The sequence below is a fragment of the Panthera uncia genome, chromosome D1, assembly GCF_023721935.1.
Source record: "Panthera uncia isolate 11264 chromosome D1, Puncia_PCG_1.0, whole genome shotgun sequence".
In the NCBI taxonomy this organism is placed as follows: domain Eukaryota; kingdom Metazoa; phylum Chordata; class Mammalia; order Carnivora; family Felidae; genus Panthera; species Panthera uncia.
This window is the reverse complement of record NC_064808.1, coordinates 64920719-64943353: the sequence shown is the minus strand read 5'-3', so window position 1 is coordinate 64943353 and position 22635 is coordinate 64920719. Positions and strand designations below refer to the sequence as shown.

Below are 22635 nucleotides of genomic sequence, written 5' to 3'. Positions count from 1 at the left end.
ATGTGAGTGATTGGGTTTCTCCACATCTTAAATCAGTTTTTGATGCTGTCCCTCCTTCTTACTTTAACCATTTTGTGTGCTGTAATACCTCCTTGTGGTTTTGATTTGTGTTTCCTTGATGCTTAATGATAATGAATATCTGCCATGTACCTATTTTACAATCTGTATATACTCTTTGGTGAAGTACTTATCTTCTGATTGGATTTTATTTATTGTTGAAATTTGAGAGTTCTTTACGTATCCTAGATACTAATCCTTTGTTGCTTTTCTGCTTTGCAAAAATTTCCTCTCACTGGGTAGCTTGTCTTTTCATTATCTTAATATGGTCTTTACAGACCATATGGTTTTAATTTTAGGGAGATCCCATTTATCATTTTTTTTTAATGAATATGCTTTGGGTGTTCAAGTCCAAGAACTCTTTGCCTAACAATAGATCCTAAAGGTTTAATTTTTTTTTTTCTAAAAGCCTTACAGTTTTAACTTTACATTTAAGTTCCTGATCCACTTTTTGTATAATGAGATTTAGATGAAAGTTCATTTTTTGCCTATGGATATTCAATTGTTCCAGCATCATTTGTTGAAAGGGCTATCTTTTCTCTATGAATTTTATTTGTACCTTTGTCAGAAATCATTTGGGCATGTCCTACCTGTTCCATTGATCTATGTATCTATTCTTCTTTGAATTCTACATAGTTTGAATTACTATAGTTATATATTGTCTTGAAATCAGTTAGAATGATTTTTCTCACTTTATTATTTTCCAAAACTGTTCAAATTAGTCTAGTTCTTTTGTCTTTCCATATCAATTTTAGAATTATCTTGTTGATAGCTACCAGAATTCTTGCTGGGAATTTCATAGGAATTGTGTTAACATGCATATAAATTTGGAGAGAATAGTTTAATTTTGAATTTTACAATTCATGAACATAGCCTATTTATTTAGGACTTCTTTGATTTCTTTTATTAATGTTTTGTAGTTTTGGGCTACAAGTTCTGTATATGTATTATTAGATTTTCACCTAAGTATTCCTCTTTTTGTGTGCAATTGTAAATAGTATTATAATTATTAGTTTTAGTGTCCCCGTGTTCATTGCTAATATGTGTTGCTGAATTTTATTTGCTAATATTTTTAAAGGACTTTTTTCTGTCTGTATTCATGATGGATATTGATCTGTACTTTTACTTTTGTATTGTTAGTCTGAGGTATTTAAACACTATTAGAAATGGATTGGGAAGTGTTCCTTCCTCTTTGGTTTTCCATAAAAATTGGATATTGGCATTAATTTTATTTTTTAAAAATCTGGGACAATTCTCCAATGAAACAATCTGGATCTGGAGATTTCATTTTGGGAAATTTTTTAAATTACAAATTTAATTCCTTTGAAGGTTACAATGCTCATCAAATTACCTATTTCATATTGTGTCGGTTGTGGCAGTTTGTGTTTTTCAAAGAATCCATTTCTCCTAAGCTTTTAAATGTATGTGTTTAAAGCTGTTTTAGTATTGATTTATTGTCCTTTTAATGTCTGTAAGTTCTGTAACGATAACTCCTATTTCATTTCTGATACTGATAATTTATACCTTTTTTTCTTTTTTTCTTTGTTTTTCTTGCTAGATATTTGTTAGTTTTGTTATCTTTTCAAGCAACCTGCTCTTTGTTTCATTGATTTCATCTATTGATTTTCTGTTTTGAATTTAACTGATTTCTGTTCTTGATTTCCTTCCTTCTGCTAGCTTTGATGTCATCCTTTTACCAGTTTGAGTAAACTAAAAACCTAGCCCCATTTATATCCCTTTATTCCCCTTGTTTATAATATAATTTTAATAATATAATTATAATCATGATTTTCTTAAACGTTTTCTGCATTCACTTAGACGCACATCAGATGTATTATAATTCTTGTTTCCATTGTCAAACATAATTTAGAAAACTTAACCCGGAAAGTCTGTATTTATCCTTTTTACCTGCCCGCCCCTGCTTTTTTTAGTAACCATGTTATTTCTTCCTTTTGTTATCACTTATCATTTCTGTTTAAAGAACTTTCTTTAGATTTTGGTTGGTTGGGGGGGGGGGGGAGGTAAGTGTGCCGGTGACAAGTTTTCTTAGTTTTCTTTTATCCGAGAATGTCTTGATTTTGCCCTTAGTTTCTGACGATTTTTTATGGGTACAGTATTCTGAATTGACAGTTCTTTTCTTTCAGAGCTTGAAAAATGCTGTGTTGCTCCCTTATGGCCTCCAGAAAGATTTCTGATGAGAAATCCACTGTCATCCAAATAGATTTTCCCTGTAGGTAAAATGTCATTTCATTTTTGCTGCTTTTACATTTTTATTTATGTATTTTTTTTTGCCTTTAGTTTTCATAAGATTGACTATGATGTGTCTTGGTATAGATTTCTTTGAGTTTATTCTGTTTGGGGTTTGCTTAGCATCTTGAATCTATAGAGGTGTGTGTGTGTGTGTGTGCACGCACACACACACACACACACACACACACACACATTCATGCAACTTCTCCAAATTTGGGAATTTTTCAGCCATTATTCCTTTGAGTGTTTTTCTAGACCTACCATCTTTCTTCTTTCATTCTGGGACTCTGATTACACAACTCTTAAATAGATTGTTCTCTTCCTACAGTGTGAGGCTCTTTTCCATTTTTGGAGGGAAGCAGTAATTCTCGTGATTTATATTGTTTTATCTTTCTGATCACTGATTTTTCCCTCCATCCCTTACATTCTCTTATTGAGGTAGGAGAAAGGGGGGAGCAAGTACCATTTAATTACTGCTAAGCAGGTACAGAAATCTATGTTTCCCATCCAGCCTCTGTTGACACTAAGGAGGAGAGGCAAGGCTTCTCATGATTGCTGAGCAGAACTGGGAGTTCAAGCTTTCCACTAGGCTTCCACTGATACCTCCCTTCTGCTACTTCTCTCTACATGGTTCCTACAGACACCATGGTGGATGGAGGTGGGAAGGTATTGTCTTACTAGTGTTGAATGATAGTGGTGAAATTTTGACCCTCTAGCAGTCCTTCTCTGACACTACCTCCCTGGGGAGAAGAAGGGGTGCCTCGGTACAGCCAGGTGGGAGTGGAGGTCCAGGCTCTTCACATGGTCTCTATTGACACAGCTCTTGATGCGGATAGCTTTACTAAGTACCAGATCCCAGGCCACCTCTGACTCTATCCCAGAAGGAATGTTGGGGAACCTCATTACTGGCCAACAATGGTGGAAATCTAGGCTCCCCACTTGGCCTTTTTTGTGTGGGTGGGATTAGGGTCATAGTTTTTTGTGTTGTATTTGGTAGGAGGAGAGATCTTACAATCTGAAAGTTTTCTGTCTTTCTAGGCCTTCATGGCCTTTTGACTTGAGAGGAAAGGCATTTGTTAGAGCTTTTTGTGTCTCTGCCTATTGGCGTCTTTGGTTTTCTGGCTTTTTTAGCTCTAACTCTAGAATAGATGAAACAAAGAAACAAACAAAAAAAGTGCAAGGAACTCAGCACCATGTTACTTCTCTAGTCTCTAGGTCTGTAGATGGTGAGCTTGCTTTTCTCCACCTTATAGAGTCTTATGTTCTCTGTACAATGCCCAGGGTTTCTAGTTGTACTCAGTAGAAAGAATTGGAAAAAGCACTCCCACTTCATCTTTCCAGAAGTAGAAGTATGTAGGCTTCCCTTTTATTATTTGTTTAGCACTTGGCATTTGTCATGTGGCATTTTTCCTAAAATCTGGGACATTATTGCCACTACTATTTGAGAGATATCATTCCAAGCTACACAATCTGTCTGGCAGTGTCACTGCAAACATAAAGTTGGCAGTAGTCACAAGCTGAATACAAAGACTGGAGTCTTGTTTTAAGCATAAGCATGTATGACCAGGACACAATCATCGGGAAATAACTGTCATCACCATAATATTTACCATGTATGCACCGTTTTACCATCATTCCTAGTAGTAGCGATAATGAAAACAGCAATAATAATTGCCACCCTGTTGGGGGTACCTGTTTCAAAGTGGTTTGAATACACCATGCAATCAAATTCACACGTCAACTACTTTTATGTACATGCTTTTTTTCTGTGTGTGAGCTTATTTAGTATTTACTAACAGACTCTAGGTATTACTAGGCATAAAGGAGAACAAGATAGCCTAGGTCCTTGCTATCATGAGGGAACAAATAATATATAAGCAAAGACGTGTACAAGCAAATATTCAGGCAGAACATGCCTTAAGGACCATAAAACCTGGAAAAGTGGCAGACAGTTCCTGGGGTGGTGGGCAAGACTGGCATAGCACAGGTGCTCTGTGAGAGCAGTGGCACTCCAACAAACTTCAGTGCCTTTCATGCTAATTATTTTATTTTATTTAAAATTTGTAATGCTTATTTATTTTTGAGAGAGAGAGAACAAATGAGAATGAGCAGGGGAGGGGCAGAGAGAGAGTGAGATATAGAATCCGAGGCAACCTCCAGCCTCCAGCTGTATGCACAGAGCCTGATGTGGGGCTTGAACCCACTAACCCAACCTCCAGCCTCCAGCTGTATGCACAGAGCCTGATGTGGGGCTTGAACCCACTAACCCAACCTCCAGCCTCCAGCTGTATGCACAGAGCCTGATGTGGGGCTTGAACCCACTAACCGTGAGATCATGACCTGAGCTGAAGTCAGATGCTAAACCCACTGAGCCACCCAGGCACCTCAATGCTCACTGATAATTTTAACTTTAAAGGCTAAAACCATACACATATCCTCAGAAAGGCAAGCTTGTTGCTTTCTGTTGGAATCATGCTTTCATAGATTAGTGGTAGAGTATAAAGTACAAAATGTTTAGAACCCTGATTTTCTATCACTCTCCACTCATGTGCTCTTGGGCAGAGTTGTGCTGGTCAGAAACAATGCACCTGTTTTGCAGAGGCCTCCTAATCAAAACTGAAATAAGCACACGGTTTGCGACATTAGAGAACTTAGTTTTCTAGTGCTTTCATCTTTCTATACATGGTCTCCCTATGTTGTAAAGAAGAAAACATAAAAGCTTCCTATAAAAAGAAACAAAATAGCTTCTTGAGGGGTAAACCTTGTTGGAATGTTGTTGAATTTAATAGAGAATGTACACTCATCTTCACAGCGTTTCGTTACTGTCAAAAAATGAGGGAAGTGGGGGCGCCTGGGTGGCTCAGCCAGTTGGGCTTCCGACTTCGGCTCAGGTCATGATCTTATGGTTCATGAGTTTGAGCTCGAAGTTGGGCTCACTGCTGTCAGCCTGTCAGAACAGAGCTCACTTCAGATCTTCTTTCCCCCTCTCTCTGCCTGTCCCTGGCTTGTGCTCTCACCAAAATAAATAAATACTAAAATATATATATATATATAAGGTAAGAGCTAGCTGTTGTTGTTTGAGCATCTGTTATGTGATGTGCACTGCATTATGCATCTGTGTATATTTCATTGAATCTTTAGATTTAATTTTATCTGGCAGGAGTTTGTTCAATTCTCTATTATAAATGAGGAAAACAAAACACTCAAGAGAGTAAGCAGCTTTTGTCTGTTGGCATCCCCCCAACCCAGTAGAAATATCTGCTTGCCTCTGTCCTTTTCAGTGCCTTAGGGGCTGGACACTATTGTCTGGTCCATCGAGGGCTTCCTTGCTGGCTTGTTTCTAATTGGGTTTGGGCAAAAAGTGGATCCTGCAAGAGATCAGAAGGCCAGAAAGGAAAAAGACTAGCGTATTCATTTCCTGCTGTTGCATGGTGGCATTTGTTCACAAGTGATTGTAGCTCCTGCCAGGCAGCAAACACTTCTGTGAGGGCTCCAGCTCTCACCAGATTCTGGTTCTCTATTTTTCTCCCTTGCCTTAAGCACTAGAGATAGTAAAGACATCTTGCCCTCATGAGTCCTGAATGCCTTCATATTCCTTGTTGGTTCCCTTAACCCTGCCCATACCTTCCTTGGCTAAATTGCTTTCAGAAGCCCATCTGAATTGCTTTTTATTTCCTTTGACCCTATACACTGTTAGGCAATTAAGTTGCACAGTTAGTACATGGTAAACCTGGGAAACCTGGGATTCTACAGATTCAGACTTTGGTCTGCCTGATTGAAAAACTTACGCTTTCCCACGAAAATTAAGCTATTGTTAGTAACTAACATTAAATTGTACCTAAGTTATGAAACGTTAATAATGACTTCAAAATAAATAAGTCGTGGAGGTGAAAAGTATGGCATAAGTAGTGTAGTCAGGAATGTTGAAATAGCATTGTATGGTGACAGATCATGACTACATTTATTGTGGTGAGCACTGAATACTGTGTAGCATTATCAATTGTTGTGTTGTACACCTGAAACTAGTATAGTATTGCACATCAACAACAACAAAAAGAGTTAATGAATTACCTGCAATGACTAACATAAACTCGAGAAGTAATTGTTAATACTGGTCAATTCTTTAGAAGAAATGTGCCCACTACAAGTGCAGAAGCAGAAAACCTGCATATGCAGAAGTAATGAACTATTCTGGGAAGTTCTTCTGGTGTGTTCGCATTACCAAATTTTTCCCAGTTAGAAACCTTTCTGATTATTATGTGTATTCTGATTATTATGGTTTTCCTTTAAACAATATGGGGGGGGGGGGCGCGCCTGGGTGGCTCAGTTGGTTAAGTGTCTGGGTCTTGATTTTCACTCAGGTGATGATATTGTGGTTGTGAGATCAAGCCCCACGTCGGGCTTTCTGCTAAGCATGGAGTCTGCTTAAGATTTTCTGTCTCAACTCATGCACTCTCTCTCTCTCTCTCCCCTGCTTCTCTAAAATAAAAGATAAAAAAACACCAATATAGCACCTGCAATCACTACAATGTAATTGAAAAGGTTTGGCCATTTAGGACTTGACATATTTGATGATTATGTCCTATGATGATCGCAATAGCTCTTTTCACTGTGGATATAATTTAAGATAATTGACCTTGGCTCCCATGATTTGCTTTCAGCTTGGGGACAGAGCTCCCACCATGGTCAATTATCTCACAGTAATTCCAACAATAAAAGTCACTATTGTATAATAATTTCCTAATCACCTTCTTGCACTGGAGAGTATAACATGGCATATACTAATAGGACTGCTTCTAGTGAAATTGCTGCCCCACCACAGGTAAGTCACATAGAATCTAAAGTATCTTCTGAGACTGAACAATTTTGACACATTAATATTGTGAAGATGATTTCACATTGGAGACAATTTGATGAATTATGACTTCACTCCTATCCCTGGGCCTCGTGCTTAGTGCAGATGAGACAAACTGCTTTGTTTTGGCCAGTAAAATTCAGCTCTCTGCTACTCCCAAGCTTGCTCATCTGAGCTGCTCAAAATTCCAGCAAAGCACATATTAAGAACACGACACCCCCGTGTGGTGGCAACAATATTCTTGCGAAGTCATGTATCATCAATAGGGATTTTCCCATTATTTCTAAAAGTTTTGTAATTTTTCCAACTATGGCATTTTTATACCTTACTAAAGTTAGAATTTTTTTAAGTTACTGAAAATAACCTTAAAATATATTCTGTGTATAAAATTGTTAAAATCTGTTTGTAAAATGTAACTTTGTTTCTTGGCCCCTTATAGTCATACCAGTTAGAGAAAAGACTGAACCCATAAATTAGACAAACATCAAGTATCAAAACTATTTTTTGGGACCTATTATAATCTATTAGACCTTGTCAGAGACGTGCAGTGTTGGCCTAAGAGTCAAAAGAGATGGTTTCCAGATCTAGACCCTTCACTTGCCAGCTCTGTGGCCTGGAACATCATTCCTAACCCAGCATTTTTATGTTCAAAATGAGGGTGTGATTGCTGTTTCCTTTGCCATTTTAAAAAGGGTCAAATGTAGACTAATCCTTTATTAAATTATGCTTTCAACTTTCTCTAATTATAACATGTAAATTCTAGCTGGACAGCCTTAAATTGTAGAACTAGCTAATTTAAAATGTCAGAGGCTCAGAACACTGCATTTTGAAATGGTAACTTTAAAATATTTTCTCATGTATGCTGTGTATTTTTAAACTACACCTATAAAACTATTTATACTGAATATATGTAAACATGGGGAAGAGAGTTTGTTCAAGTGGCTGTGTTTCTCTTCTGTAGCTAAATGACTGTAACTCTTTCATGTTGCTATGGAGTGGTTCTTAGGCTCTCGTTCAACTTTGTATGTACAACTTTGTAAAATCTCAGTGTGCCCTACACATGGGATAAGACCTATTTCTCTGGTGACAGTAACACATTTACCTCATCAGACTGGGTGGTGTGGTACTGACTGGCTATCTATTTGATGACTGGTTTATCCTATAGAGACATGTTAAAAATCAGACAAAATGTGTAAAAAACCTTTCTATAAAGCACAGTGTAAATGGCGAGCATTATTGTTATCCTATGTTCACCTAGACACTGATTCTGGGATATTATTTATCAATGTTACTGTTTTGAAATTTAAAAAGAGAGAGAGAGAGAGAGAGAGAGAGAGAGAGAGAGAGAGAGAGAGAGAAATAGAGCCGAAGTTAGAAAACAGGTGGGTGCAAATAGGACAGAGAAGCCGGGGCAGGAAAAAAACTATCACTTGAATGTTTCCTGGAAACCTTTGGGTTTAACACTTCGTGGTAAAGTTTGGTGAAATTGAGAAGAGAGAAATATATGAAGAAGAAAAAGTTTAAGAAATATCTTTCCTCTGGATCTGAAATACTGATAGGAGACTGAAAATAAAGGCCTGTTGTAAAATGCTTAGTCAACCATTGCCTTTGATGTTCAACAGATTTTGAAGAATGGTAAATGACACTTAAGGGAGGCTTTGAGAGCTTTGTGTATCTTTTGGGGGGAGAAAGATCATGACAGCCACCATAATAAGAAAGCCTGGGGATTGGGTTAAACCTGAGGCTGGATATTTCTTAGCAGTCTTGTTACAAACTCCAAGAAAAGCCTGAGAGTGTCAGAAGAAGCCTGTCCAACAATCATCATGAAAAGATTGCAGTTTCTAGACTCCACCCTCCAGGAGAAGTGAAAAACAAGGGCATAGAGAATTGATTTGAAGGTGTTGTGCTGAGATTATTTTTCTTTCATGTGTCTTTCTTTGTTTCACTCTCCATCACTTGGGTGCTTCTGTACAGTAGCCATAGGGTCATGTTATTAAGCCAATCTGATTGCACCATCTTCATTTCTTCTCTCAATGAGCAAAAATGGAGCTGCTATGAGTTACTCTGATGTCTTCCAGTAGCAAGACTAGGAAAGGATCTCTATGGAAGGAAACACAGGTGGCTCAATCTCAGAAGTTTGATAGATTCATTCATTCCCCCATTTTATTGTGGGATGACCATGTCTCTGGGACTCGACTCGCTGAGAGGAAAGCAGAAATTTTGATAATAACAATGATAACTTTCTCCTCATGGAACTCCCACAGAAGTAGGGAAGATAGTCAAATAATCAAATTACAGCTTTATTATTTAATATATAACACACACAAATTTATATAGTGAATATACATATACAGCAGAGGGAGAGATTTTATATGGGCGATAAAACATAACTGTATAATGACAAATTAATATAAGTCATATAAATGAAAGAGAGAAAATGTATTAGAGTATGTGAGAATGTTTTTGGAGAGCAACCCAGGGTCATATGCATGTATGGAATGATTCTAGTTAGTATTATTAGGTCACAGTGACAGAGACCTTTCTGAAAGTGGTACACAGCTTACATATTACATACATTTATTAAGAATATAGCTTTTGACCACTTATTTTCTGGGTAATGTGGTGGAAGCTGACCATAGATTATCAATGTCAGATGGGATGGTGTGTGTTCTCTGAATCTCTCTCAGTAGAGGAAGTGAGAAGTATCCTAGGTAAAGATGCCACTTATTTGATTTGTGGCCTTTTTAAGTGTTAATCTTCTCCCAAATGGCCACCTCATCTGTGTGACTTGGAGGTCGGGATGTTAGTGTCTTGTGTCTTGGAGGCAGTTTCTCCCTTTTTTATATTCCCACAGAACTTTGCACCTCTACTTGTTTACTGGATATTCTGTAATATATCTCCCCTTAGCAAGAAGCCCTCAAATATTTATGAATGTCCTTTGATGTAGAAAGAGTTAAAATAGGAATTGGGGAAAGAAAAATAAATGATCATGATTCTTTTACTCAGGAGGCTTAGAGTATTACAGAGGAAACATACATATAGGTGCATAATTGCCACACTAAGTGGGATGATAGAGGTATGTATTAGGTAAAGAGATAGCACAGAGGGAATGATACATGGCAAAGAGAAATAGAAAAGAATTTAGAAAAACTTTGTAGTGGAGCTATGGAAGTTTAGAAGGAAGAATTGTTGAGAGAAATAAAGGCCTTCTATGCAGAAGGAACGGCATGCACAGTGGTACAGAGGTAGGGAACAAGTAACTGGCTTTGGCCAGAGCAGGGCACAAGTAAAAAAACAAACAAGCAAACAAAAACACAAAACAAAGCAAAACAAAAAAAATCAAATCATGGGAATCTGCAGCACCCCACAAAAGAGACTAAGTAGAGGGAAAGAGAAGAATGGGGGCTAATGCAGAAACAATGGGAAGTGGAAGAATCCCACCCTAGGGAGACTCTCCAGAGAGGCTTGTAGAGAATCAATCTAGGAAGGGGGCATGGCTTTGCTCCTATGGTACTGGTGCAAGTGAGTGTGGGTCACATTTAAGGCAGCCTCCTGGCACCCAGCGGGGGAAAAAAATAATTGTTTCTCCTGTGTTGTTAATTCTTAAGTCTCATTAGAGAGTACCCCAGGGCTCAGCCACTTTGATTAGATTGGTTTGGGTTCCTAGTTAAGAGATCTGAATTTTTTTAAACCTCTCTGTCCCACCAAAGCTATTACTCTTCAAAAGCCAAAGAAGCACCAACACTTACTTCAGAGAATTTTCCAAGCTCCCTGAGCCCTAATTAAGGGAAGGTCTGAACAAAGAGAGGAGCTTTGCCTACATTTCTGAACATAGGGAAGTGGTGTCCCAGAGAGATTTATAATGCCAGTTAACTCTGTGGCTGCAGTTCTTTTGAGGATTTTCTATGACTCTTTCCTTTTGCTGCTGAAATGGAAATATTTGGTTAATACAGCCCAGGTCCAAGGGAGGAATGCTTCAGAGGTAATTGTCTCTGGCTCAGTAGAGCTTCATTTGGATCCCACATGAAGAGTGCCTGACATTAGAGTTGATGTTTTATTTGGCAAGATAATGTTTATGTGATTGGAAGGAAGGAATAACAGAGTAAAGGGAGTTCAGTGTTCTACTTTAGAAGTTTGTGATTAATCCAGCAATTTTCCTATACTTTATAGTGGACCTTTCTCACTGTATTTAATCAGTAACTTACGGAATGTTCTAGTATGGAGTTAGGAATTTTCTGGCTTTTATTTTTCACTTCTGCATATAAAAAATTCAAATGGTGAGCCCCATATATGTGCAATTAGTATGTGGTATTTCAGTATTTGCTATGTGATTGAATAAACCAAATATCACTTTTTTTTGAATACTCAGTATAAGGATGTTTGTATTAATCTCATTTTTCAGGCACAGAATTGAGGATTGAAAATTGTTACACATTATATTATTTGTTCTACATGTGACGGGTAATGTTGGGATAAGAACCCAGATTCTTTTAATATTGAGTAAGTAGAAATTGAATTATAAGTTTAGAATAAGTCATTCATGTATTTTGCCTTAAAAACAGTATTTTCTAGTTGTAACCATTCAAAAGGGCAATGAGAGCTAAACAGCTGTGAACACACCTAGTACCTTGAGTGTGGTTTCTAAGTACCATTTCTGTTTTTTTAAGCCAGAGCTTCTTGAAAAAACTTTTTTTTTTTAAAGACAAAACTGATTCTAAGTCTGAGGTAGGAAATATGAACCTTGGAACATCTTGTGTCAAAAAGCAAGTAAACTCTCTGGAAAGATATGAAGTGTCATATGTCAGAAGCCTACTTGAAGAAGCTTCTATAGGACAAAAAGACAATCTGAGTACTGACAAGGATACTAATTGGAATGAATTAACACATAGTAAATATGTTGAAATCCATGATTTCAGAATAATATTGTTTAAAAATTACCTCATTATCAGCTTTGGGGAGGGATGCTTAGGAAATCCATTCATCACTCTGAAAACTGGTAAATAAAGTAAAAGAAACACCGTGTTCTATATAAACTGAATTTTAAGTCAGCAAATAGTTGAAAGGAAATGTCTCTTTAGAGCAAACATGTAAAGTGGTCTTGCTCAAAATGTAGACTTGAGTAAAACGAAGTCTCTAGGTTCAATTCTTATTTCATAGGGGAAAAAAGCAGGAGACATTACAATCAAGGAAATCCAGAGGTGTCTGAGTGGCTCAGTCAGTTAAGCATCTGACTTTGGCTCATGGTTCATGAGTTCAAGCCCTTCATCAGGCTTTCTGAAGTCTACACAGAACCTGCTTCAGATCCTCTGTCTTCCTCTCTCTGCCTGTCTCACAACCTCTGTTTGTGTCAAAAATAAATAAAACGTAAAAAAAAATTATTTAAAAAAATCCAGACTGTAGAAACCTCTACAGGATAACCTGTTGTTTTCTTCCCCACCAAATAAATTGCAAGAAGTTGGGGGAGAGAGAGTTGCCGGAGATTAGAAGATACTTAAGAGACATGGAATGTAGGTGCAAACTTGTTTTGAATCCTAATTTGAACAAACATGTATAAGCCATCAGACAATTAGGAAAATTTGAATCCTGAAGTTATTTGATGGTATTAGAACTTTTGTTGGTACTACAGTCATGTTAAAAAGAAAGAGTTCTTGGGGCATCTTGGCGGCTCACTTGGTTAAGCGTCTGCCATTGGCTCAGGTCATGATCTCCCAGTTTGAGTTCAAGCCCCACGTCAGGCTCAGTGCTGACAGCTAGGAGCCTGGAACTTGCTTCAGATTCTGTGTCTCCCTCTCTCACTGCCCGTCCCCAAATAGTGCTCGCTTGCTCACTGTCTCTCTCTCTTTCTCTCTCTCAAAAATGAATGAACATTAAAAAATGTTTTTAAATACAAAACAAAGAGGTCTTATATTTAAGTCTTCTTGCCAAAATGTTCATAAATAAAGTGAAATGATGCCTGATTTTGCCTCCAATCTGAGAGAGTGGTTAGGAGTGTAGATCTAGTAATTTTGGTTATGAGGGGGTCATTGTTGAAGTTGGAAGTATATTGGTGGTATATAATACCATGTTTTCTTCTTTTAATACAATTTACATTTTCCTTAAAAATGTAAAAGGGAGGGAGGAAGGGTGGGAAGAAGGAAGGAAAGCAGGAAGAGAATTTAGGTTCTTCTGACTCCACAGTCAATGTTCTTATTTTCCATACTCAATAATATTGTACTTTAATATGTGCTTTAAAATTTGCCAGGATACAGGAATGCCTGGGTGGCTCAGAATGTTGAACATGTGTCCAACTCTTGATTTTGGCTTAGGTCATAATCCCAGGGTTGTGGAATTGAGCCCCTCATCAGGCTCTGTGCTGAGCGTGGAGCTTCTCGCTCTTTCTCCCTCTGCCTCTATCCCTTGCTCACATACACACTCTCTCTAAAAAATAAATTTTAAATAAAAAAACATTTTCCAGGATACAAAAGAATGAAGAAAGTCTATGGTAGAAAACTCGACTTGTTACCCATCCATCCTAGCCATAGAATGTACCTAAACAGATTGTACAAAGTGTGGGCTTAATATGTGTTTATTGAATTAAGTCTTATCTGTATATGTGAAACTTAAAGATACAGATGATAATGTGACATGTTGAATACATAGGGAAGGAAAATTGTACAATCAAATTCAGATTTCAATTCTAGCCCTAGGTCAATTGTCTTAGAGCTGATGAATTTTGGGCTGATCACTTAGCTTTGCTAAGTTTGAGAATGAATATTAAAAAACTACTATGCCAGTATAAGATGCTCTGATTGATTAGTGCAGAAGTTAGATGACATGAAAACTCAAACAAGGGAACCCATCTCACAGGCTCAGGAATTTGAAAAATTTCATGGATTTTGAAGTACCTAAATTGAACCTTGGAGAACACAAAATTTTTACTTTGGTAGAAAGAATACTGGAGAAAGAGAGCACAGAAGGGACAAGGATTCATAGTTGAATGAACACAGCATTTAAGGGGTCTAGTGTCATGGAGCCAGATAAGATCAGAGCTTTGAGGGATCTTAGAAATGGTCTAGCCCAATTACTTCATTTAAGAGTTGAAAAAATTGGGGCGCTTGGGTGGCTCAGCTGGTTAACCATCTGACTTTGGCCCAGGTCGTGATCTCCTGTGTCAGGCTCTGTGCTGACGGCTCAGAGCCTGGAGGCTGCTTTGGATTCTGTGTCTCCTCTCTCTCTCTACCCCCCTACCCTCCCCCACTCATGCTCTCTCTCAAAAATAAATAAACATTAATAATAATAATAATAAAAAAAGAATTGAGAAAATTAAGGCCCTGATAGAAGAAGTGTTTTTCATTGGAGATGAAAACACCTAGTAAGTGGTTGAGTCAAGGACTACAATCATCACTATCTTTCCTTCTATGAGAGTTTCCTCTTAGTTGTAAGATTTAGATGAATGAAGCTGAGGAGGCAAGATTGATTAAGCAAAGTAAAACAAATTGATTTAAAAATATTTTTACCATTAAGTTTTAAATGTGCTATCTTAGAGGTTGAGAGCCTTAGTAGAGTTTTCAGCATGATAATTATGAGAAGCAGTTGGTTAAGAATGGTGTACTTCATGCATAGGAACAATTAATGGTTGAAACAGCAAGATAACAGAATGCTACTGCAGCTCCTCATATGTGACGATGAGGACTGCCTCAGAGTTCTGATGATGCTGGTAGAATGGAGAAAAATGGAGACTCCTAAGGTGACAATTAGAAGCTATTGGTTACAGATCTGAACTAATTATATAGGAACACAAAGGACTATAAATATATTCATATATTGTAGAACTTGGTATAAAAACTTGTATACAAGAAATGTTAAAAAAATTACATAGCCATCCCTATCCCATCCCTCCATTTAGTAGTCATTAAACAAATACAGTAAGAAAACTGAAATTCAGAGAGAAGAGATGATTTAGCCAAGGTTACATGGATGACAAATGACTGAGTCAAAACTCAAGTTTTAGTATGATTTACACTATTCCAATTTCTTAACCTGGGACCTATGGATCTTCAGAGAGTTGGTGAGTGAGCCTCAATTATTGTCTAAACACTACAGAGATAGATGCAAAAATATAAAAAAAAATACTTGTATGTGTGGTGGGGAAGTTAGTGGGAGTGAATGTTCATAACTTTAATAACAGATCCTCAAAGCTTTCTTTGGCTCCCCAAATGTTAAGAACTTAAATGTGTGTGGTGATGTTTTTAAAACCTTATCATTTGCGATAAACATGAATTCAAATTATATTTTTTTCCTTTCAAAAAATTTTCTTTCACTCATAATCCCTCTGAGGATGATATTTCGGTGAGGGTGGGAGAAAATTTATATATCCTCATAGTAATGGGAGTGAGCATCTGAACCACATGTGAGTGTCTGTGATCTCTGGAGGCTTTGCTGGTATCCATAGAAGTATTTCTTGTCTTCATTTCTAGGAATCATACTGATATCCATAGCTAGAGATTGCAGCTGGTGATATTCCCAGCATCATCTTTTGGCATGGATGGAGCCCAATGACTTGGCTTCATCTTGACTCCTACAGGTGCTTGCATTCTAGTTCTGTCCTCCATCCAGTCTCTGGTTTAGACCCTCCCCTCCACTACCTTTGCTCTGTGATTGCTGTAGAAGTCGTGAGGGTAGGCTTAGAGTTCTAAGCTGCTGGAAGTTGTCCAACTAGGAAATAATTGATTTGCTTCTGTGTCACAGAGCTTCAAAGACTGATGCTTGAATGACATCTCTAGCTTACTCTTAACCTAGATACACCTTGAAATCATTTTTGTCAAAACCGTAGTTACCTTAGTTGGCACAGAGCCTCAGTCTCCACATCTGTAAAAAATAGAGACCATGATCTCTCATAAGCCTATGGCAATAAGGGTTAAGTAAGATGACATTTATAAATGTCTTTAAAAAAGTCCTAATACTAAAGGACAGTTGCTATCATCATCATCACCATCACCACCACCACCACCACCACCATCTTTTAAGTCTTATTCCTCTAACTATTCCTGACGCCTAGCACAAAGTTAGGGCCATAATAGGAACTAGATAAATGCTTGATTAATATGAATGAATGCAATAACCTTACAGAAGGGATCTGACCTATATTGTGCTAAAATAACAGTGACAAAAAGAGAAACTAAATTCTTAGTTTACCTACAGCTAATCTAGAAAATATATCAGTTTGGTATCTTAAAACTTACAAATATCCATATTTCATAGGATATTCTTAGAAAGTATATACTGTGTGATGAAATTAGATCAAGTTTCAGAATGATGTGTGCTACAAGGTATTTGCTTCCCATATCCACTAATTTATCATGTTAAAAATACACTTTATTTTGTATTTTTATATGCTGTGTTCCATCCATATTTGGTAGTTACAAACTTAGATTGAAATTATTTGGGAAGCACACAACATGAGGTTATGATGAGTTCTAACTTGGCAGTCAATGGAATGTTGTCATTCCCTCCCTCCCTTCCTTCCTTCCAGTTTTTTTTTTTTTTTTTTTTTTTGCAATCAAGAAGTAAAGCACTTTACAATTCATAGCCTAACTTTTTATCCTTTTATTATACAACAATTTTCTTCTTTTAGCTACAGAGCTGTTCCAGAGAGTTGAGCAGTTGCCATCTAGTGGGCAAAAACCATAATGGCATAAAGAAAGCAGAACACAGAGTTTGGTTATCGAGATGGAAGCAGTAATGTACATCACTGGAAGAGGGAACGTATTAAATCCCCCACAATTTTTACAACACTGATGTCATTTGGAAATAAATTCAGACATCATATCTACAGAGGAATGTATCAAAATTTGAAATATTTTGAGGTAAAATGTAAAAGATAATTAAAACCCTAAGGAGATGACACTAAATATCTATTAGAATGACTTAAATCACAAGTGACAATATTAAATACTGATTAAGATGTGAAGTAATCAGAATGCATCACACTACTGATGGGAATGCAAAATGGTATAGCCACTGTGGAAAACAGTTTGGCAGTTTCTTATCAAGTTAAATGAAAATTTACCATATAACTCAGCAATTTCATTCTTGGGCATTTCTCTAAAAGAAATGAAAAATGTATCTTCACACATCTGAACACAAATATTTTTCATAGCTTTATAAATCATCAAAAACTGGAAACAGCCCAAATGTCCATCAGCTAAATAATGGATAAACCGGCTCCATACTATGGAATACTTTTCTGCAATATAAATGAACAAACTAGTGTTACATGTGACAACATGGATGTTTCAAATGTATTTTGCTATATGAAAGAAGTCAGACTCGAATACTACATCTTACATGATTCTATAACATTATAGAAAAGGAAAAACCTTAGGGATAGAAATCATATCGGGTTGCCAGGGACTAGAGTTTGGGACAGGGTATGGATCACAAAGAAATAGGAGAGAACTTTTAAAATGAGAACAGTGTTCTCTATCTCAATTTTATGACAGTGGTTATGTGAATTTAAAGGTTTAACAAAAGTCGTAGAACTATATACCTAAATAGGTATACATCAATTGAAAAAAGAGGAATCAAATATTTTAGGACAGTAGATTAAACCGGGCCGATTTGGCCATCAATCACTGAAAAACATGGGAGGGGTTAACAGTATCATTAGTCAGCAGTAAGAAATTCAGACAAAGAGAAGGGAAAGAGCTCTTCACACATCCATTTCTTTTAATTCTGAAGTGACACTGTTCACATAACCAAGCATACATATTTGTGAAAAAGTAAACTTTAATACTGCTTTCACACTTCATGGGCAATGTGGAGTTAAAATGTTTCATGATGGAATTAACAATGTTTTAAAAACAACAAAAGAAATAAATATACAAATACACAGCAAATAAATATAAACTATGGCCCAATGTAAAAAGGTCAAATTTTATCTATGTATCAGAGAGAGTGAGAGTGAGGGCCAGAGAGAGAGAATCCCACAAGGGGGGGGGGGGGGCGGAGTGAGAGAGAGAAAGAGAAAGAAGTAGGGCTTACTTGGGTCTTATGTTCACCCCAAGTGGAGCTTGAGCTCACCTGGTGTGGGACTCAAACTCATGAACTGTGAGATCATGACCTGACCCAGTCAGACACTTAATAACTGAGCCACACAGACATCCCCCAGGTCAAATTGTAAACAGCAACAAATGAGCAATAGTGACATCTTGAGGTAGGGTGGAAAGCCTATGTGTGTATTTTGTGCATAATTTCATTTATATTTATAAATATATAGTGAAAGGTGTTAGACTGATATACATGCACATTGTCATTTCACATCTTTACATCAAAGTAAAGGAGGGTTAATTTGTCCATGATAATATTGCCGAGAAGTGGCGGGACTTGAAACTCCTTCTCACTGTGACTATTCCATCTCTCCAGCTTCCTTATCTTGATGTGGGCACGGGTCTGCCCTGTGCTGAGTTGTTCCTGATAATATAGTAGTAGATTGCCTGTTACAGAAGATCCAGGGTTTCAGGGAAAGGCCAAAGGGAAAGGAATGTACAGTCATAAATACCTACCATAGGTCAGCTGGAGAAAAGTCTTTCCTCAAGCCTCAGAGGCCCATCATGTAGGAATATAAACTACCTGCTCTGGGGACCAGGGTACAACTATTGCAAAAACACTATTGTTAGCTTCTCCAAACATCCCTTTTCGGGTCCAGGTTTTTTGGATAGGCAACCTCTAGAAAGCATTTCATTCAGCTCAAGTTTCCTAGTGGAATCAATCATCCAATCAAATACCTTAATAAAAGAAAATGTTGGCAGCAAGCATGTTCTCATAAATCTGGATGTCAGTTTTAAAATAGAAAGTGAGAAGTTTATCACCTCTACCTCAGGCCCTTTATGAGTCCCCATGTTTAGGTCACATTTTAAGCATTTGCTACATGTTAACCTTTCTTTCATTTGAATCCATTCCACAATACTGTATGCCTTATGTAGCTCTGATGTACAGATGAGCAAACTGGAGGTTTAAATATGTTAAATATAATGCTCCAAGCCATACATCTAGTAAGTCATGGTATAACTCTCTCTGGGTCTGTCTGATTCCTAAGCCTTTGCTCCTACCTAGCATGATTTTTTAAAAGCTAATAACTTCATTTTCCTTTAAAGAATACACTTTGCTGACCACCATAATTCCAGTATTGCAACATGAGATAATACCAGGCATTGTGCTAAATATGTTACAATATTGTCATATTTAAAACTCAACACATGATCTTAAAGGGAAGTCTTAACACTCTGTTTTAAAGATGAGGGAACTGTGACTAAAAATGGTTTAATGGCATTCCCAATGTTACCTGCTCAACAGGAAATGGTGGAGCTGAGATTCAAACCCAGGTCTATGGGATTCCAAAGCCCATGTTTTTATACATGGCCTTTGTAATTCAGTGAATCTAGTTTTGAATCTCAGTGGTCCCCAAAAGTAAACCACCACTACTTTTTATTCTACTTTGTTCCATCATTATTTATGAAGACATCTTATATCTCATACTAGAGAGATCTTGAGGAAACAGACAATTTCTGTTTAACCTTCTATTCCCTTTTTTCCTGTTACCCTAAACAACCAAGTGCCTACTTTGAAGCAATTCAGTAAAGTGATTGGTTGATTGAATAGAATGAAAGCATTAAAGTAATGAATGATTTGAAACTGGATCAAAGATAGGTCTGATCTAGTATGTTAGTTAACTCATCCATTAATCTATTCATTTAGCAATTATTTACTGATTACCTGCTATGTTCTCCACCCTGTGCCAGGTGCTCAGATAATTTTCAGCTGGAACCCAGCAGTGTGGTAACCCAGGAAGCATTCATTCCAATTGATTAATGCTTGTGCCAGATCAATTGTTAGCTATCTTGAATGTTACCCCTGGTTGACTTATTGGCATATGATGATGAGAGAAAATAAATAAAAAGAAAAAAGAGAGAGAGGGAAAGGTCATTGTCATGACCATGACCAATAAAAGCAAAATAATTCCTATAATAGAATGAAAGGTATAAAGTGCTAGGACAGTGGACATCAAGGTCACTTGATGTAATCTGGATGGAAAAGCACTTATGATGAAAACCAGGGAGAGAAAATCCAATCAGTTCCTCCATCATACAAATTTACTTTTCATCTTGTGAAGGCTAAAATTATATTTCTGTTTTATGGTATCAGTGGTGTATAAATAGCAGTAATTCATCTATTCATTTCCACAACGTTCTTGTATCCTGTGATAGATGTGTCAATAATAGTAAGTTGAGTGATGCTCAAGGCCCCTAAGGACGGAGTGTTGCACTTCATTAAATGTCTGTTGAAGTGAACTGAAGGTGTTGTGGGAATACTTGTTAATGTCCTTTTAAGGAGTGTTCAGGTTACTTTATGAATGAATGCAGTCATCTCAGTCAAAAGCTCAGGAAAATTCACCAAGAAAAGGTGATGCTTCATATATAGAGTAAACTTACCTCACTAGTGAGGGAGGGTAGAAAAAGAACTTCTCCAAAGAAGTTCTCTTGACTTCTATAAGAAAATAACCTTATACTGAAATGGAGTGACCCAGGAGATGGACACCTTATATCTAGGTGTTATTTTGTGTTCCCTACCTTTGGTTGTTTTTTTAGTAGAAAGATAAAGAGTGAATTGCTTGAATAGTTTTAAAAAATTAACAAAAAATAAAAATGAAAAAGTAATTCTATACTGAGGTAACAGCAAGGCAATTAAGTGTATACGTGTTCTGGCTCCAGTATATCTGACATTTTCTTCATAGACCTTAAATTAACAGAAGATCTCAAAGAATTGTATTTTCATCCTTCTGTCCAATTCTTGTTTGACAGGGTATGATCCAGGCTCTTAAGAAGGCAGTGCTTGGATAAGGGGAGAATGTGTTCTTGGGAGTCTCCCATTCTGGAAGTCTGGGTCCATACTGTCTGATATCTGTTATCCAGGGAATCTTGCTTATCCTGCTGCAAATAAAAAGTATTTCTCATGTTAGCACTGTGTGCCTGTGTTTAGCCTGTTAAGAGGAGATGGGAGGTGACTGGGATAAGTTGGAAACAAGTGTAGGAATAGAGGCAGTTCAACTCAATTTAACAAGCACTTACTGCACACAGCTGGACACAAAGTGCAGTCTCTTCTGAGCATTATGGAGGATCCAAAGATTCAGCATTCAAGTTTGTTGACCATTAGAAGCTTGCGATCTAAGAGGTATTTAGTATAGATCCAGTTTTAATTATAAGAATACATGATAAATAATATGAGAAGTACAAAGTACTGTAAAGGTGTAGGAAATAAGAGATCGCTTCTTGACATTGGATATGAAAATATTAACCATGTTCTCATTCCCTCTTTCAAAGCTTTTCATTTTCCCAATTCATGTTGGCTCAAGTCTAAGCTGTTTAGCACTGCACATGAGATCCTCCATGAACTGACCCTGCCTACATTTTAGTTTTTATACACCAGTAATAGTAACCTTCTTGTGGTACTTTCTTCTTCCTTTTCTACCTATCCCTTCCAGAACTCCACACAGCACAGTGCTTAGCATATAGCCAAAGGTAAAAAAAAAAAATTCTTTTGAATAAATTAATGAATACTCATGCCATTCAGCTTCATGTCTTCATGTCCTTACATATGCTGTTCTCTTTAAGTGGAATGTCTTTCTCCATCTCATTAAAATTTCTGAACTCATTCTGTGAGACTTATCTGCTCTAACTTCTAAGCTTGCTCTCAGTGTTCCTCCTCTGTGTTGCCATAGTTGCCAGAATATACTTCCCTCATAGCACTTTATGGTGAAATAGTCCATTTGTGTGTCTGTCTCCACACCATAAAGTAACCTCTTTGATGCAGAGGCTACTTCTTACCTGTCTTGCTACTCTGGGTAGCTATGTCTGCAAGTGTACTATAATTAAGAGTATAGATTTTAGAATTAGTTTGGGTTTAATCCTGATTCTTCCTCTTTTCTAACTGTATGATCTTGGATAAGTTACTTAGCTTCTCTGAACCTCAGTTTCCTCATCTATAAAGTGGGGTACTAACAGTATCTTCCAGATTGAATTGTTGTAAGGATTAAAGTAGTTATTATGAATAAATGACTTGGAACAGTGGTACAAAATGAGCACCGTATTAATGCAAATCAGAACATTTCCAGAAATACTGACTAGAACAACTATGGAACTGTATGGAGAAAGGAGAGTCAAGTCTTTGTATAGGTGGAAACTTTTGAAATGTAATAATATGTTTTTGGTGAGTAGAGGTGAACTGTGGAGAGAAAGTCATCACAGTATAAAGTTAGAGTCAGGCAGAGTATAGCACTGGGACATTTAGCTCCCTTCATATCCCCCATGCCACACATGCTGTCAACAGAGAGCCGAGTGTTAGAATATGTTTGGGAAAGGACTTCTCCTGAAAATTTAATTTCTTTCTTTCTTTCTTTCTTTCTTTCTTTCTTTCTTTCTTTCTTTCTTTCTTTCTTT

The 22635-nt window shown here is 37.1% G+C and overlaps 1 long non-coding RNA gene across 1 annotated transcript; it reads left to right on the top strand.

Annotated features, from left to right (window-relative positions):
* The first annotated feature begins 2198 nt into the window (after positions 1–2198).
* LOC125914708 (uncharacterized) lies at positions 2199–21157 on the top strand. Its single transcript, XR_007455397.1, has 2 exons — positions 2199–2287; positions 21001–21157. It is a non-coding gene; the product is annotated as an uncharacterized LOC125914708 (long non-coding RNA).
* The last annotated feature ends 1478 nt before the right edge of the window (positions 21158–22635 follow it).